The sequence below is a fragment of the Protopterus annectens genome, chromosome 17.part0, assembly GCF_019279795.1.
Source record: "Protopterus annectens isolate FY-2018-M chromosome 17.part0, PAN1.0, whole genome shotgun sequence".
Classification (NCBI taxonomy): domain Eukaryota; kingdom Metazoa; phylum Chordata; order Ceratodontiformes; family Protopteridae; genus Protopterus; species Protopterus annectens.
This window is the reverse complement of record NC_056751.1, coordinates 307514237-307533934: the sequence shown is the minus strand read 5'-3', so window position 1 is coordinate 307533934 and position 19698 is coordinate 307514237. Positions and strand designations below refer to the sequence as shown.

The window sequence follows — 19698 nt, the reverse complement described above, 5'->3', positions numbered from 1 at the left end:
AATATTGCAAACTTGAAAGTATTATAATTGGAACTGTCCCGTACATGTCTAAATAGGGCATTATTCTCATCCCTTTTCTTTATTGCATACAAATGCTCATAAATCCTATTTTTCAATTTTCTTCCTGTTTGACCCACATAAAAACTAGGACAGGTGGTGCAGAGAGCCAGATGTATAACATTGGTAGTATCACAATTACCACGACAAAAGTGCAAAATATTTTTACTGATATTGTGTAACTGCACCTCCTGGTCCTCCATAATAGCCTTACATTGATTACAGTGTCCACATTTCCGTGTGCCTGTCAATTGTCCTTTAAACCTGTCTATATTGTGTTCAAATTTATTCTTAAGGTTAAACCCCACACTATTAACAAACATGGGTTCGTTGCCCACTAAAGCCAATATTGCATCATCCCCCTTTAAAATATTCCAAGGGTGGGAAGTTCAAGAAACGCACAGAGAATGGGATTTTCGATGTAGATTAAGGTGAACAATAACCATACAGGTTATTATATTCAGAAGGTAAAGTATTCTAAGAACTAAGCCAAGACGGGAATGGAAAAAGGAGATTCTGTCGATAGGGATGACTGCAATTAGGGATGCAGGCAACAGGGGGCTAGAATTTATTGGAGAAAATTGGCAAAGGAACCAAGGTATTGGAAGCAAATAATTAGAGGGGGGAATTTAACAAAATGGGAAAAGGGCAGGAATTTATTTGGACTGTACCAATATCAACAGGGAGATCCTAAGCAACAGACCAACATTGGTAGAGTTAATAGAATCTAGAACAGAAGCTGCTGTTAAAGGGATAATTAGAAGACCATATAAAATACCGCATAACTGTAAGAATCAGAGTAAGTTAGAAATGATTAGGGAGAGAAACTGGATAAGCAAGTCACAAAAAGAAAATTGGGGGGATATTTGTTTCTTGTTTAAAAAGAAAAAAAGGAAAGATACACAGACAGCACACTGCACCACATGGGCAATGGAAAGTTGGCAAACGGTGAGGATGCAAACCAGACATGGTGAAATGCAGAAAAACATATATACCTATGCACGTCACGTGTAGTTAACTGTGTGGCAGTCATGCCTTTGTTCCCAATACCTTAGTTCCTTAGGCAGTTCTCTCCAATAAATTCCAGCCCCCTCTTGCCTATTGTCTGTATCCCTAACTGCAGTCATCCCTACAGCTAGAATCTCCTCTCTATTCCCCTGTTGACTTGCTTCTTAGAATATTTTATGTAAAATTCTGTATGATTATTGTTATTCTCCTTAAGAATCTGCATCCAAAATCCAAGTCTGTCCTTGTTTCTTGAACTTCTCCCCCATTTAAGTCGTCATCCCTTTCCATTCTGAATTACAGCATTCTGCTTGAGCTATGTATAGGAGCCTTGTGTAGCTCTGAAAATATTCCTTCAAATCAGGTAATCCCAAGCCACTGTTCTGCTGGACACTTGCAGTCTTCCCCTTCTATATAAAACCATTCAGCTCTTCATTAATTGCCATCCACAACTTCTCTGGATGATAAAACATGCCTGACCCGTGTATAAAACTAAAGGGACTAAAATATTTAACTACTTGTATCTTGCTATCCACAGCTATAAAACAGAGCTTCCAATTTCTCAGTTTTTGTATTACCTTTTGCTTAGTCTCTCACCACATATCCTTAGCAGTTACAATAAAATCTTTTTTAACCCATACTCCTAAGTACTTCATTTTATCATACCCTTACAAATAGATATTGTGAAACAATGTATAGGTACATAGTTAAAAGCTATTGCTTTTATTTTAGCTTCATTAATTTTGTATTTTGAAAAAAGACTTTGTTCAAAATTTTCCATAACAATGAAATGTCCTTTTCTGTTTTTACCAGATATAAAATATTAGCAAATAAAGTCACCTTTTCTTCACTACCATACCAACTATATCTTTGGATTTCCAAGTCCCTTACTTTCTTTACCAATGGTTCTAAATACATATTAATGCAAACAAAAGAAAAAGAAGACACTCCTGCCTGGTTCCTCTACTCAAAGAGAAATCAGAGAACCACCCACGTAGTTTAACTTTTGACTCTGATCCTTTATTTTCTTGACTCCCATATTCCTCTGCATTATTCAGATTTTCATGAAATTTCTGAAATATTTCTAGTACATCTGCAGGATCTCTTGCTATATTCTTTGTTATAGGCTCTCTAAGTTTGGGGACAACCCTTAATACTTTGTTTGCTGAGTTGTTCTGCTAAAAAAGTGTTGTGCTCTGAAGTTATTATAACATAAGAGTTGCTCAACAGTCTTTATAAACTTGTGCACATTATCTAGGCAATCCCTTATTTTCCGTTTAGCATTCTGCAATTGCTCATTTTCTTGTTCGGTGAGATTCCCCTTATTCTGCAACACTTAAACCTTTTGTCAGTTGTTCTAAATAATTCTTGTTACTTAACTCTCTCTCTCTCATTAAAATGTCCACCTTATTTTTAAACTCTAATTTTATCCCACTCCCGAGCTAAATTCTAGTAACTACTGAAAAATGGGAAGGGACTGGTAAAACGATTCAGGTGTTTGACTCGCAGAAAGAAGCTATAGTATTCGATTCTAGTCTTTGTGAGGGAAACTGGCTAGGCTTAGAATGGCCTACTAAGGCAACTAGCTTGGTTATTAGCTATGAACTAAATAACCACCACCACCCAATCCTTAAATTCCTCTCTCCAAAACATAGGTGGGAAGCACCAGTTTTTCATTTATATTTCATTACCGTGCATTTTTATTTTAGTTACTGAAGTGCGACTTGAAATAGTTTTTGGATGTGTATCAAAACTTTCAATTAAATGCACATGTTGCTGTGAAATATAAATTCTGTCTATCCTAGCCCAGTTTTTGTATCTTGAGGAACAACTAAATTTACTCTCAACTCCTACTACTGAACTTGGATCTTCCATGCCAAATATTTTCATAAATTTCTTCAAAACACTACCCTCTTTTGTTACAATTCCGCTTCTGGACACCCCCCACCGAGAGTCTACCTGCTGGTAAATCAAATTCCAGTCCCCAACTGTAAGTAATGTTCCCTAATGAAAACAGAAGTTTAAGCTGTGTGCCAGAGTTATCCTTCTCCCTTGCCAGAAGCCCCTTAATAATGTTAAGATTTACTATCTTTTTTATCCTCTTCCATCACTATTGGAGCTCCTATTGCAGTTACAAGTTCTCCCCTTTTCCTTTGTCCAAGACATTCTGCTCAATAACCATCCTGAAAAGCTTTCCTTATCAAATTCACATGCTCAGTTCTTTCCAAATGTGCCCCCTATAGCACAGCTATTTGCACTCTGTAATTTTAATATAGTTTACTACTTTCATTTTGGTTTACATCTGTGACACTATTTACATTTAAAGGTGATAATGTTAAGAAATTATTCCAGTCCTCATCACATAGTCCCACTAAACCTACACCACCAAAATCCATACATAGAAACACAAAAAACATTTACGGAGGCCCTCAATCTGCTCAAAAAACAGAGACCTACAAAGCAATAACTCAAGCAACCTCCACCCCCCAACACAGCCCAAATGACATACAGCCCACAGACTCAGTGTGTCAATAAACCACAGCCCATAAGGCAAAACAACATACCCAACACACCAATAGTCAGGCACACTGATGTCCAATGCATCAGGCTAAACAAGAAGGTTACTGTTAGCTGCCTGTTTGGTAGCAGGATCCGCCACATAACCCACGCACTCAGGTCACTCCACAAGTACAAACATGACTCATTGTCCATGTTGGTGTTAACTACCTGAGACATACCTCCCTGGACTACATGAAGAGAGACATGGAAGAGCTCTACAATCTTGTAGCCCAAGCAGGTATGACCCTAGCCCCGAGTAACATCCTGCCATCGCCCAGAATGATACTGCAGTACAAGGACAAAATTTCTGACTTCAACAATTGGCAAAGCTTCTGGCATCATTCTAACGGGATCCAGTATCTGTCTGCCTGGGACGACATGGTCGACAGACCACAATGCTTTGCCAGAGATGGCCTGCACCTGTCGCCCCTGGGATTCCGGATACTGGCTAAGGGTCTTGCCTCCCCACAGTGCCTTTTTTAGGCAAGGTTCAAATGACAAATTCACCACTGTAACAGGCAAGAAAAAACCGAGGGCAATGCTACTCTATGCTAGAAGTCTAAATTTCAAAATGCACTCACTCGAGGCACTCCTTAAAATGGTGAACATAGATATCTGTGCAGTGACGAAGACATGAGTTCAAGGCTCTAGAGTGCACCCCTGCATTACCAAGCTATAACTCATACCACACTTCTTGGCCATCTAACCTGGACCAGAACACCAAAGGCAGAGGTGTGTCCATATTAAAGATATCCACACCACCAGGCTAGTTGCGCAGCATATAATGCATACGAGGTTATCGAAGTGCAACTAACTCTGGGCAAAACTGCAATCCAAATTGTAGCTTGCTACAGATCCCCCACCATACCCCAAGATTCCCACTCCTCTTTTCTTGATATACTGGAAAATATTAGGGTTCAACCATAGTAGAGTCCCAAAATGATGTGGACATCCTACAGAAGGGCCTCACTGACACAGATGCCTGGTGTCAGAGCCATGGCCTCATGCTCAATGCCAAAAATTGCATAGTCATCCCCTTTGGTAAAAACTCTGTACCCATGAATTACCACAAACAGCAGTCTACTTAATGCCGAATGTGTGATAAAAGACCTTGGGACCCAGGTGGAAGTAGTGTCTCACATAGCCACAGTAGTCAGGAAATCCTATGTGGCACACCTCATTACAAAAGGGTTCTCATCCAGGGGAGGAGGAGGAGGAGAAGAAGAACAACAACAACAACAACAAGAACAAGAAGAAGAAGAACAAGAAGAAGAAGAACAAGAAGAAGAAGAACAAGAAGAAGAAGAAGAAGAAAAGGTCTTTGTTCCGTTCTACTCGGCACTCATTAGATCCCTTATTATAAAAAAGAGAGAGTACAATGCCCCTTTTGGAATGCACCTCGCAAGACATCTGCAGCAGCTGGAAAGGGCACAGAAGTACCTCACAGAGAGTATCACTAGCCTCAAACAGAATCCCTACACAGACAGTCTCAAAAAACTCCAGCTTTACTCTAGCATATCGCCTACTCAGAGATCTCTGCCTAACATATAAAGTTATAATAAACCCAGAGCTATTGGACATGCTACACCTAAAGAAATCCCAATCCCTCGGAGCTACACGTTCTACGGACCTAAACCTTGTCACCACAATAAACAGCACATGCTGGAGGGATAGATTCCTGTCCCAGAGACTTCTTATACTCTGGAACAAGCTACACATAGTACAGTTTTGTACCTACCATAAATGTAGATGTCCGAGTGCTAATACAGCTGCAGTCATAACAGATGGGTTTTCCTGCCGTCAGGCGGGTCCTCGGTCGGCCGAATTCCAAAGTCTAGGTCCGGCGTCGAATGTCATCGCTTCTTCCCTGACGTCAGTGCGACAGGGGTATAAAAGAACCAGCCGACGCCATTTTCTTCAGTTTTTCTTGCCCCAGATGTCAGGTGCCCCCAGAAGGAAGGCAAAACATAAATTTATGTAATAATGCAATGCAATAAAATCAAAAAACAGTAGTTGCAAGCAAATGCACCATAAAAGAATACCCCAATCATGTTGTATGAGGAGGTGTTAGCAATTAGGCCTGTCCCAAGAGGGGAAGGAGGGAGGGAAACCTGGACTGCAGCTGTATTAGCACTCGAACATCTACTTTTATGGTAGGTACAAAACTGTACTATGTTCATCGTGCATACAGCTGCAGTCATAACAGATGGGTAGAATCCCAAAGCTAAAGAAGGGGTGGTAGGCACTAAGTGGAACTAGGAGGAGCCAGGATGCCCTGCAAGACTGCAGTGGCAAAGCCCGCTCTAGATTTGGAGTATAATGGTAGGTGATAGTGCTTGGAGAAAGTATGTACAGAACTCCAAGTGGTTGCTTCCAAAATATCTTTGGTAGGAACCCCCCTGAGGAAAGCTGCAGAGGTAGCTGTGGCCCTTGTGGAGTGAGATCTGATGCCTGTAGGTACAGTTTTACCATGAAAAGAGTAACAAAAAAAGAGAATGCAGTGGGCTATCCATTTTGAGATTGTCTGTTTGGAAATAGGCTTCCCTTGAGCACCTGTAGCATAGGACACAAAGAATTGCTCTGATTTTCTGTAAGGCTTTGTTCTGTCCAATTAATAACGGAGCTGTCTGTGAATGTCCAAGGAATGTAGTAGTCTCTCCCCTTTGTTTTGTGGATTAGGGTAAAAGGTAGGCAGGTGGATAGCCTGATTCAAGGCTACCCTGGATACTACCTTTGGCATAAAAGAAGGGTTGGTTCATAAGGAAACTCTGTCCTGATGGAAGATGATGAAAGGCTGCACAGCCATGAGGGCTTGTAGTTCCGAAACCCTGCGTGCTGAGGTGATAGCCAGAAGGAAGGATGTTTCCCATAACAAATATTGCAGTTCTGTTGAAGCAGCTGGCTCAAAAGGAGGCAGGGTCAGTTTTTCTAGAATGAAATTGGAGGTCCCAAGCAGGTACTGGTTGCTTCCTTGGTGGTTTTATATTCTTAGCCCCTCTGAGGAACTGTCTTAAGAGAGGGTGAGAGAATAAAGGAGGATCAGTGTTGTATTCTGCAGAAATGGCTGAGGCATGGATTTTGATGGAGGAGAATGAAAGTCCGCTGCTTAGCATCTTAGCTAGGTACTGTAATATTTGAGGTAAATTCAGTATTTCAGGATTCTGACCCTTTTTCTGATTCCAGGCACAAAACCGTTTCCATTTTGCGGAGTAGGCTTTTCTAGTAGAAGGCCTTCTGGCCTCCAAAATGATATCCTGCACCTCCTTGGAGAGTAAGGTCTGTTGTGAATTTAAGGAATCCTCCATGCGGCTAGATTGAGTGTTTTCAGCTGACTGTGAAGAGTTTTGAAGTTGTGCTGAGTCAGTAGAAGAGGCATTAGAGGCAGGATCCATGGTGGGGAATGCGTCAGGCTCCTCAGGAGTGGGTACCAGTGTTGTCTTGGCCAGTCTGGAGCAATGAGAATCATCTTTGGTCTGTCTGCTCTGGCTTTTAATAGAACTTTGGGCAGCAGAGGAAAAGTACAGTTTTGTACCTACCATAAATGTAGATGTCCGATAGGAATGCATCTGCAGTCCTTACAAATGGGTTGTCCTGTCGTCAGGCAGCCCTTCGGTCGGCCGGATTCCAAAGTCTGGGTCTGGCTTCGGCTGGTGTCGCACTTCACCCGACGTCATTGCTGCAGTTACTCGGGTATAAAGGCATCAGCCGACGCCATTTTCCTCAGTGTTTCTTGCCCCAGATGCCAGGTGCCCCCTAGGAAGGCAAAATTTTGATAAATGCCAATGGTTCAAAATATTAGAGAGCAAACAAAAAATAAGCATGTATGTACATATATACAAACAAATACACCATAATAGATTCCTCCAGCTAGCTATAAGAGGGGCAAATACCCTAGGAGTACCACAGAGGGGAAGGAGGGTGGGTAATCCTGACTGCAGATGCATTCCTATCGGACATCTACATTTATGGTAGGTACAAAACTGTACTACGTCCTTCAAGGATGCATCTGCAGTCCTTACAAATGGGTAGAATACCATAGCCAAACTAGGGGAGGAGGAAAGATAGAATTATGGTGTAGTTAAGATCCCTTGCAAAACAGCAGTGGCAAAACCTGCTCGGGATCTAGAGTATAAAGGTAAATTATAATGCTTGGCAAATGTATGCACGGAGCTCCAAGTAGCAGCCTCTAAAACGTCTTTGGTAGCCACTCCTCGTAGAAAAGCTGTGGTAGTGGCTGTAGCTCTTGTAGAGTGAGGCCTGGTGTTTTCTGGAGTTTTCTTTCCATGGTAGGAGTAACAAAATCTAATGCAATTTCCTATCCACTTAGATATTGTCTGTTTTGTAATTGCTTTCCCTTCCATTCCTGCTGCATATGCTACCAGTAGCTGGTCAGTTTTTCTATTGCTCTTGGTCCTGTCCAGGTAGTAGCGTAATTGTCTGTGTACATCCAAGGTATGCAACAGTCTTTCTCCCCTGTTCTGTGGATTGGGGAAGAATGTAGGTAGGTGGATAGCCTGATTTAAAGATACTCTGGAGACCACCTTAGGCATAAAAGTAGGATTTGTTCTCATGGACACTACCTTGATGGAAGATCAGAAAGGGTTGTACTGCCATTAATGCCTGTAGCTCAGAAACCCTTCTTGCTGAAGTGATTGCCAGCAGGAAAGCAGTTTTCCATAAGTATTGCAATTCTGCTGTTGCTGCTGGTTCGAAAGGAGGTAGTGTCAATTTTTCTAGCACAAAGTTCAAGTCCCATGCAGGTAATGGTGGCTTCCTAGGAGGTTTTACATTTTTAATTCCTCTCAGAAACTGCCTGAGCAGAGGATGTGAGAAAACTGGAGGATCCAAGTCGTATTCTGCTGAAATAGCTGAGGCATGAATCTTAATGGAAGAGTAGGACAGGCCTTTGTGGAATAGCTCTGCCAAGTATTCCAGGATGTTGGCTATGTTTACCAGTGACACATCTTCCCCTTTAGCAGTACTCCAAATGAGATATCTTTTCCATTTTGCTGAATAGGTTTTCCTTGTTGAAGGTCTGCGAGCTTCTAAGATAATGTCCTTAACCCTTTGGGATAAATTGGGTTAATTTGTCTTATGCAATGTTCCAGGCAGTCAGCTGCAGAGTTTTCAGGTTTGGATGCAGGCTGTTGTAATTGTTCTGAGTTAACAGCAAGGGAACTAGGGGTAAGGGCCATATCTGTTCCCGAGACATGCTCCTCAGTAATGGGTACCAATGTTGCCTTGGCCAATCTGGAGCTATCAGAATGATCCTTGGACGGTCCTCTTTGATCTTCAATAGCACCTTGTGCATCAAAGGAAGTGGTGGGAATGCATATGCTGACAGATTTTTCCAACTGAAGGATAGGGAGTCCACCTTCCATGCCAGTGGGTGGTACGTCCTGGTGCAGAATTTCTTTAATTGGTGATTGAGTGGGGATGCAAATAAGTCTATTTCTGGGAGACCCCATTTTCTTGTAATGGTTTTGAAGATGTCCGGATGCAGCATCCATTCGTGGGCATCCGTGGTAGTCCTGCTTAATATGTCTGCTAGAGTGTTTTCTTTTCCTGATACAAAGATTGCTTGTAACTGAATGTTGTAACTCAGGGCCACATTCCAGAGGTCCAGGGCCATCCGGCATAGAGGGTACGAATGTGTGCCTCCCTGCTTGTTGATGTACCACATAACTGTGGTGTTGTCTGTCCTTATCAATTGGCCTTGTCGAAGAAATGGTTTGAAAGTCTGAACTGCCAGTTTTACTGCCAGCATTTCCTTTAGGTTTATGTGTAGGCGCAGCTGCTCTTGAGTCCATAAACCCTGTATGCATTTGTTCATCATGTGGGCCCCCCAACCGAGGTCTGAGGCGTCCGTTGTGATGGTTTGGCTTGGTTGAGTGCTGTGGAAGGGCAATCCTTCGTTTGATTGACAGGCCTGAGCCCACCATTGGAATTCTTGCTTCAGGCATGGAATTATTGGAATTTGAGTTTCTAGGCTGTGCTTGTGCTGAGACCATAAATTCCTTAGGTACCACTGTAGTTTTCTCATATGCAGTCTGGCATGTGGGATCAAAATTATGCAGGATGCCATAAAGCCCAATGCTTGTAGGACTTTTCTTGCTGTTAGATGGTTTTGTTTTGTTAATGCCAAGAAGTAGAGAGGGAGTTGCTCCTGTTTTTCTACTGTTAGGAATGCCATTTGTTTGGATGTGTCCAGCTCTGCACCCAAAAAGGTTATCTTTTGGGATGGTATCAGCCTTGACTTTTTTATATTGACTGTGTATCCCAGGGCTTGTAGAAGGTAAATGACTCTTTTCAAGTCTTCTGCTAGCTTGTTTTTGTTGTCCGCTTGTATTAGGCAGTCGTCCAGGTAAGGGTAGATTTGGATCCCCTGAAGCCTGCAATGAGCGATTACTGATGCCAGGCATTTCGTGAACACTCTGGGCGCAGTAGATAAGCCAAAGGGCAATGCTGAGAATTGATAATGCTCTGATCCTGCAAGAAATCTGAGGTATCTTCTGCAATTTGGTCGTATGGGGACGTGCAGGTATGCCTCCTTGAGATCTAGAGTTACCAGCCAAGACTCCTTGCCCAGTATGGGAAGAAGCTGCTGTAGGGTCAGCATTTTGAATTTTGGAACAATGAGGAATGTGTTTAAAGCTGACAGATCGAGAATTGGTCTCCATTTGCCTTCTTTCCTTGGTACTAGGAAGAGTCTGAAGTAAAAGCCCTTTCCTTGCTCCATATGTGGTACCTTTTCCACAGCTCTCATCTTTAATAATTGATTTACTTGTTGTAGAGCTTCTGCCTTTTGATTTGGAGGTAGGTTTGGCATTCCTCTCTTTCCTGGTAGAGTATGGAAATGAAACCTGTAACCTTGGTCTATTGTCTGCAAAATCCACTTGTCTCTTGTGATGTAATGCCAGTTCTTTGTAAATAAAGCTAGCTTCCCGCCTAAGGGTGCTTCTAGTTGTTCCCTGGTAGGCGGTGCCAGAGCCAAGTCACTGTGATTGTCCTGTAGTAGTGGTGGTGGCTGTGTCTGTGCCTCGCTGGTTGTTATCCTGCCACTGGCGTCCCCTGTAGGCACCTCTGGATTGGCTTCTCCCTCTTGAACGCCTATTCCTGCCTCTCTGTGCTTTTTCCTGCCTCTCTGTGCTTTGGAGGAGTCTGGAAAGGACCAATTCTTGGAGGGCCAATTCCTGCTAAACCTTGGAGGTTGGACCTGTAAGAAATCTTTCACTGTTTGGACAGATTTTGCCTTCTCTTCCATCTTCTTCAGCACCTGTTGTGCAGAAGAGCCAAACAAATTGATCTTGTCCATGGGAGCATCTAATAGTTTTGATTTGACATGGTCCGGTAAGGCCTGCTCTTTTAGCCATGCATGCCTTCTGATAACTGTGCCAGTCATGGCTGATCTAAAGGAAGCCTCCAGTGCATCATAGCCGCATTTTAAAGAATGGTTACTAACTTGCTGAATGTTATGTACCATTTCCTGAACATATTTCTTGTCTAAAGGTTCATCAGAGGACAGTTTTTTGGTTAACTGGTCTAGCATAAATTCTTGATACTGGATCATATGAAATTGACAGTTCAAGGCCCTAGCTGACAGAGTAGCAGAAGTGTAAACTTTTTTACCCCATCTCTCTAAGGACCTGGATTCCCTTTCAGAGGGGAGGGGATTTTTGGCAGAGGTAGATGCTACAGCCTTAGGCCCCTGGGAGATAGTCTCGGGATCTGCAAAAGGAGCCTTGTATAAATGGTGATAGGTTCTACAGGGTCCCGGACACACATCGGGCTTAGCAGGGGCCGGAGGTAATGAATCAGGAGCAGTACAAGCATCATTAAATGCATCATCTACAACAGACCGAACTGGAGGTATAGCTAAAGGCCTATGTTGTGGTAAATGCAAAAAGGTTCTAAGCCTTTTTCTGGAGTCTGAAAAATCTTGGCCCTGCCACTGAAATTGTTCCCTCATAGCATGCAAGGTTTCCCCAAAGGAAAATTCCTCAGGTGGAGAGGCAGAAGGGATGGACTCTTCAGCATCAGAGTCTTCATAAGGGGAAAAAGGAGCCTCTGGAGGGTCTGTATTATGTGAATCATCAGAGGAATCATCTGTGGAAACTGGCTCAGGGGGCTCTGCTCTAGGCCCTGTCTGGGAGAGGTTGGGATCCCCGGATTAAAGAAATGAGATCCTCTGCTAGACTAAGCATTTGGGAACTGGAGCTAGGCCTGTGAGAGGGGGTCTTAACAGGCACAGATTTAGTAGCTTTAGCTGCTTTAGCCCTGGCAAAGGCCTTAATGGACATGGCTGCAGGAGGCCTAGCAGCTCCACGTGCAGGGGTTGAAATATCCAAGGGAATAGTGTCAGATAATTCCTGAGAAACCACAACTGCAGGTTGGATTTCAGAAGCCGATTCCACCAGGTTGGAAGAGGCCTCGGTAGAAGGTAAGCTGGATGAAGGAAGAACCGCTTGCCGGTTTCAGCGAAACAGAGACACTGCGGTTGTCTTAACCGCGTTTCGGCGAAACCACGGACCGCAGTGTCGGTCCTTTTCCTTGCGTTTTTGGATATTTGTGAAGTCGGAGGATCCGGCGGCATAATATAAGCAAAATCAGAGCCGAAAAACTGCTCAGCAAATTCCGACCGACGTCTAAGCGTCCGTCGGTTAAAAGAAGCACAGGCTAGACAAGCTGCTACGTCGTGGTCTGGGCCTAAACAAGGTAAGCAGTAAGAGTGTAAATCTTTATGAGGTATTTGTTTCCCACAAGTTAAACAGTTATTCACTTTTTCTGACATCGGCTGAGGCAAGAAAGAGTCCCCAACGGGGTACTTAGCTTTTTAGAAGTCTTCGGTAGTAGTAGAAGTATTCGGTAGTAGTAATCTCTGGTTCTGACCGACCGGCACTTGCAAACAGCTTCTGCTTCGGGTGCCACGCGGCAAGAAAGACTGAGGAAAATGGCGTTGGCTGATGCCTTTATACCCGAGTAACTGCAGCAATGACGTCGGGTGAAGTGCGACACCAGCCAAAGCCAGACCCAGACTTTGGAATCCGGCCGACCGAAGGGCTGCCTGACGACAGGACAACCCATTTGTAAGGACTGCAGATGCATCCTTGAAGGACATCGGTGGAAAGGCATAAACTGTCATTGTTGTCCAACTGAAAGAGTGTGTCCACTTTCCAGGCCTGTGGATGAAAGGTCCTTGAGCAGAATGTTGTCAATTGGTAATTTCGGTGGGTGGCAAAGAGATCCATGTCTGGCCTTCCCCATGTTTGAATTATCTTTGTAAAAACTTGAGGATGCAACTTCCATTCGTGTGGATCTGTCATATTTCTGCTTAGGTTGTCTGCCAGCGTGTTTTCCTTGCCTGGCAGGAACTGTGTTTGAAGTTGGATTTGTAATTCCAGAGCCATGTTCCAAAGAGACATGGCTAGCCTGCATAGGGGGTATGAATGGGTTCCTCCCTGTTTGTTTTATGTACCACATCACTGTGGTGTTGTCTGTCTTTAATAGCTGGCCTGGATGCAGTAGGTCTTTGAAAGCCATAATAGCATTTATTACTGCTAGCATTTCCTTTTGATTGATGTGTAGGTGCTTTTCTTTTTGGGACCATTTGCCCTGAATGCACCGATCTGTCATGTGCGTCCCCCAGGCATAGTCCGAGGCGTCTGTTGTGATGACTTGATTTGCTTGAGGCTTGCAGAATGGGAGACCTATGTTTCTTTGGCATGCTTGAGCCCACCACAGAAATTCCTTTTGAAGACATGGAATCAGTGGTATAATAGTTTCCAAACTGTGGCTGTGTTGAGACCATAAGTTTTTTTAGGTACCATTGAAGTTTCCTCATATGCAGCTTTGCACATGGGATTAGCAGGATGCAAGATGCCATGAATCCCAGAGCCTGCAGGATTTTCCTTGCAGTCAGCCTGGTGAAGGTTGCCAGTTTTCTGAAGTAATGAGTTAGTTGCCCTTGTTTCTCTGGCGTGAGGTAGGCCATCTGGGTGTTTGTATTCAAGCTGGCACCCAGGAAAATTATTGTTTGAGAGGGTATTAGTCTTGATTTCTTTTTGTTGACTGTGTATCCCAGAGAATTCAACAACATTGTTACAAACGCCAGGTGTTGCAGAAGTATGCGTTTGCTGTCCGCTTGGATCAGGCAGTCGTCCAAATATGGGTATATTTGTATCCCTTGAAGTCTGCAGAAGGCAATTACTGATGCCAGGCATTTCGTGAACACTCTGGGCGCAGTAGATAAGCTAAAGGGCAATGCAGAGAATTGATAATGGGTTGAACCTGCAAGAAATCTGAGGTATCTTCTGCAATCTTGTCTGATTGGGACATGCAGGTATGCCTCCTTGAGGTCCAATGTTACCAGCCAAGACTCCTTGCCCAGCATGGGAAGAAGCTGCTGTAATGTGAGCATCTTGAATTTTGGTACGAGTAAATATGTGTTTAGGATGGATATTGTCCAAAATAGGTCTCCGATCTTTGCCCTTCCTTGGTACCAGGAATAGTCTGGAATAAAAACCTTGACCCTGTTCTTGTGCAGGTACCTCTTGAATAGCTTTCATGTCCATGAGATCCGAAATTTGTTTTTGTGCCTCTGCCCTTTGACTGTGTGGCAGGTTTGGCATGCCTCTCATTTTTGGAAGGGTGTGAAAGTGGAATCTGTAGCCTCTGTCTATAATGTCCAGGATCCATTTGTCTTTTGTGACAATATGCCAATTTTTTCGAAAATAACGCCAGTTTTCCGCCTAAAGGTGCTACCAATTGAGCCTTGCTTGGCATGCAAAGGGGAAAGTCATTGGTTCTGCTTTCTGAATGGCTGTGAACTATCCTCACCACCTCTTGGTGTAGGTGCTTGACATTGTCTGCCTCTCAATGATTCTTGAGATTGCCCTCTACCCCTCGGGCGCCTGTATCTACCTCTTTGAGGTCTGTCCATGGCTGGAAAGGACCAATTTTGTGAAGGCCAATTTCTACTGAAACATGGAGGTTGTACCTGTAGGAAATCTTTCACTGTTTGCATTGATTTTGCCTTTTCCTCCATTTTCTTTAATACCTCCTCAGCTTTAATACCAAGCAATACATCTTTTTGAAGAGGTGCATCTAGTAGTTTAGCTTTGACATGATCTGGTAAGGTTTGCTCTTTGAAGCCAAGCATGTCTACGTATGACTGATCCTGTAACAGCAGCTCTACATGAGGCCTCTAAAGCATCAAAACCACATTGCAAGGTATGTTTACCCACTTGCTCTGCACTATGCAACAAATCCTGCAACTCCTTCAAGTCCGGTTGTTCAGGTTGTGACATTTTGCTTTTCAACTGAGATAACAAAAACTGTTGATACTTTAACATATGGAACTGACAGTTTAATGCCCTCATGGTTAAGGTGGCCGAGGTGTATACCTTTTCCCCCACCTTTCTAAAGCTCTGGAATCTCTCTCTGAAGGTAATGGATTTTTGGCAGTGGAGGCCTTAATTCCCTTGGGACCCTGTGAAATAGTTTCTGGGTCAGCCGCATGGCTTTTGTATAGGAATTGGTGTGAATCAGTAACACGGTAATACCTGTCAGGCTTGACTGGAGCTGGAGGTAAAGAATCTGGGTTAAGGCTGGCCTCTGAATGCACATCATCTAGTATGTCTAAGACAGGAGGGATAGCTAGAGGACTGTACTGAGGGAGCAAAAGGAAATCCCAGAGCCTTTTCTTGGAGTCTGAGTAATCTTGTCCTTCCCAGTGGAAGTGTTCCCTCAAGGTATGCAAGATTTCCCCAAAAGAGTAGTCCTCAGGGGGGGGAGACAGAGGGAATGGACTCCTCTGCATCAGAATCTTCAAAAGGGGAGTATGAATGTTCCTGGTCTTCAGAATGTTCTGAAGTAATGGAGGCCTGGTCCGAGGAAGGGTATTCTTCCTCCACTCTGGGCCTTTTGTCCGGGGGGGGGGGGGGTTGAGAACCCTGATAAGAGTAATCAAATCCTCAGCCATTTTGAGCATCTGCTTTTTAGGCATGGGGCCTTGAGAGGGGCCCTGTGGAGCTTGTCTCTTAGAATGCATGGCTGCTTTAGATTTAGTGAAAGTCTTAATGGAAAAAGAAGAAGAAGGCCTGAAGACACCTTGAGAGGTGGCAGGCCTGTCTAAACTCTGAGTTTCCCCACCAAGAGTGGCTTCGGTATCTGTAGTCGGGGTGTGGGCCGAAGAGCCTGCAACCTCGGGCACAGAAGACACCGCTAATGAAGTGTCATCGGTAGTCAGGGGCTGCGTAGGCGCCTCGCTGAGAACCGGAGCACCAGTAGTCTGCTTTAGCGTGGTGTCGGTAGAAGTCGCGGACCTTGTATATCGGTCCTTATCTTTGCGTCTTTTACTCAAAACTGGAGTCTGATTATCCGACGACATAATGTAATTAAACTTTTTGCCAAAATAGTGTTGGGCGAACTCCGCCCGACGCTTAATAGTGCGTCTGTTGAATGTAGCACAAAAACGACAGGCCGAGACGTCGTGGTCTGGGCCTAAGCACGGAATGCAGGGGGAATGGAAATCCTTATGCGGTATTTGCTTCCCACATGAAATGCAATTATTAACTTTGTCTGACATCGGTGTGAGGCAAGAAAAGTTTCCCCAACGGGGTACTTCGCTTTCAAGAAGACTTCGGTTGAAAAATATTCGTAATCTCAGGAGCTGGCCGACCGGCACTTACAAACTGCTTCTGTTTCGGGCACCGCGGGGCAAGAAAGACTGAAGAAAATAGCGTTGGCTGGTTCTTTTATACCCCTGTCGCACTGACGTCAGGGAAGAAGCAACGACATCCGACACCGGACCTAGACTTTGGAATTTGGATGACCGAGGACCCACCTGACGGCAGGAAAACCCATCTGTTATGACTGCAGCTGTATGCACGATGAACATCTATGTCAAGCAAAGTTCCTCATTACCACTCAAGAAAAATCATGAGTGGATGGGAAATAGGAAATACACCCCGGGGATCACTTTTGTGGCTCTGCTTGACAGGGGCACAGGAAATTAACTTTCTTGGGTGGAATAAGCAAGGGAACCTTGTTGGCTAGGCTTACTTAGGCCCTTGGGCCGATAGGCTCTTAGGTAGCTACTAGGCTATGTTAATCAGCTTTTTTAAACATGTCTAGTTCCAGCTTTTGGGGAACATGCATATAATGTCTGGCAGGTTGATCTTTTATACAATTGTTTGTCATTCCTATTTGTACCTATTTCACATCTTACAAAATGTTGTTTTATTGAAAGCCCTCAAACAAAACCAAACAAGCAAGCACGCCCCCACTTGAAACTATGAACATATTCAAACACTGAAGTTTAACCCTCCTAACAGGAGCAAAATGTCCCAGACAGAGCCACACTCGCACTCTTGACAACCTATAATGAAGCTTATCCATGTTAAGACGCATGGTACAGCTTGTGCTTCTACCAAGTGCAGTCTTTTTTTTTTTTTCCCCTTTCACAGACTGGGAGAACACTGTTTTCAGAAAGCATAATATCTTAGCCATTGAAAAAAATATTCTGCTTTTACTGCTCCTTATCAGGTTGACTGCTTGTAGGGGCAGTTGTGTATCTGGTTTTCATGTCTCCATGGAAAAATAGTGTTTATTTATCTATTTGCTTCCCCTTAAAACCTGTTACTATATCAAGCCAAGAGCCTTAATCCAATAATTCACCTATGCAAGGATAAGACGACATTTTTTTGTATCATGCTCTTAGGACTTTTTTTTTTTTTTTTTACATAGTGCCTACCTTTCTTAAAGCAAACAAGCAGAAAGGAGGAAGGGGAAAAAACAGGGACACCGGTTTACTTTAGTATCCCTATTGCACACAAAAATAAATGAGAAAGCCTTACTTTAGGTCATGCATTATAAACATTCTACTGTTAACAAAACTTTGTTTTACTTACAGTTGAAACTTATTCCTATTCGCCACCCCCTAAATGTTCTTCCAATTATTGACGAAGTACGGCATATGCTTTGGAGTCCCCTACAAGTAAAGTCAAAAAAGTCCAATATTTCCATGGTTTCTTGTTCTCTCGTGTTTCACAAATACAATACTTTATAATCCCACAACTTGTCAACCTCTGATTTGCTGGTTTTAATCCTGTTCATCTCCCATATCCAGTCTCTGCTTTATTTCCAAAGAACTTCCGGTTCTTGTAGTCAGTCATCTTGTGCAGTCTCTTAAGCATTCTGAAGCAGAATCTGTTTCACAGCTCACATTTTGTTGGGCAAACCTTTGTACTTCTTCCTTAGCATGTTCTGCACAAAAAATATTTTTAGCCTCCAGGAAAGTATACGCCAAAAATAGCTAGATACACCAGCTTGAATACCATGTCCACTTCTAAAAATTCCCTAATTGAAGAAATTTACTCCTCTACTGCCTGGCATACAGTCAGTAATCATTTTCCACAAACACTTTACTCTCTCTCACATTTAGTTTTTTCTCCTTCCTACACATTTTTATCAGAATCAACTCTTTCTACTGGTAGGATTGTATCTTTACTTTGTAAAAGGTCTAGGCTGCTTTCTCATGGTCAGGTTTGGAGCACACACACACACGAGCCCTTTCAGATATAGGGTCCTGGTGTGGAATACCAATTCATGTGCTTTAATAAAAGTAACAGTCTGGCCCTTCCAACTTCTCATGGTACAGCATAAAAGTCTCAGGTTTTCCCTTTGTGCTCCCCCCCCTTTTTTTTTTTTTAATTAAAGCATCTCTTCTTAAGCAGTTCCATGTTCAGCCAGCCTTTTCTTCATTTTGATTATGATTTTTTGCAGTTTTATTACCTCATCTGAATATCTGTAAAGCATCTTCCATTTTCTCCAACCTTTTATTTGAACTGATATACTCAAGTGTTTTACTTATTTTAATAAGCTCAGAGTAGGTTTGACGGTTACTGAAGCCACATCTTGCACCAAAGCTGGAGCTTGTACTGCTTTTTGCTGAACAGCTGCAGAATTCTTCCCAGTCAGTGTTTTTCTCACCTTTTGTAATGGACTTTTTTTCAGGTTCTCTGAATTTCTTTTTTGCTGGCATCCCGGCAGTGCACCTGGTAGCCATTTACTGAAATTTACCTAAAAAGACAAGTTCACTGGCTCTCCTGAGTTTCTGTTTTCACACTTGGAGAGCTGAAATTATGCAGATTCTCAATGTGCAGTCAGCGCATGCTCCTCTGACTTTCCCCCAACATCCTGTGTGTGCCTCTTCTTCACTCATACCCCATACCTTATCTCTCACTTTCCTTAGATGTGCGTTATTTCTGTTCCCACATATGTCTCAAATAAAAGGTTATGTCTTACGATAACTTGGCATCTGTGTAGTTTATCTTCATTCCTCCTGATAGGGTCTTGTATCTGACCTTCAGATCCCACTCTGCCACTTTCTTCAGACTTGGATCCAACTTTTGAGCTCCTCCCTCTTACCCATAATGCACATCCACCCAAGCACCTCAGATCAAGTTTGCTGATTCCACACAGCCAACCATACAGCAAAAGAATGACAGATGAGGCTCACTCATGGGACATGTGCATCCCATCATGTTCTATGATCCTCTAGAAAAAAGAGGCGGGGGAGGTGGCTGGGTGGGAAAGTGAGGAGGAATGAAGACAACACAGATGTTAAGTAATGGTCAAACATAACCTTTTAATCTGATGTTGTCTAATTCATTCCTCCTCACAACATGGTAAGAGTCACCAGATGCGCAAGTCCCGGGTGGCCCTCATGGAAAGATATGCCAAAGCACCATCAAGCCAAAGGAAGCCTTGCTCCTAGAAAAGATATCCAACTTGTAATACAATAGAACGGTGCGACTGTTAGACCATGTCGCTGCTGCACAAATATCAATGGAGGTTCTAGAAAAGAAGGCAGAAATAGCCATAGCTCTGGTGGAATGTGCTCTAGGAGGTCGAGGTAATTCTAGGTCCTTGTATGAATAAAATGTATGAAATGCAGCCAGATATCAATTTTGATAAGGTAACCTTGGATACTGCCTAGTCTAATTTATTAGCCATGAAGACTTCGAAGAGTTGGTCATACTTACTGTGTTGCTTGGTTCTGTGCGGGTAGAAAAG

General features: G+C 43.3%; 1 protein-coding gene across 1 annotated transcript in view; it reads right to left on the bottom strand.

Annotated features, from left to right (window-relative positions):
* LOC122791431 (proline-rich protein 12-like) overlaps positions 1-19698 on the bottom strand; it is a 634153-nt gene that overhangs the window by 407567 nt on the left and 206888 nt on the right. The window lies entirely within an intron of this gene.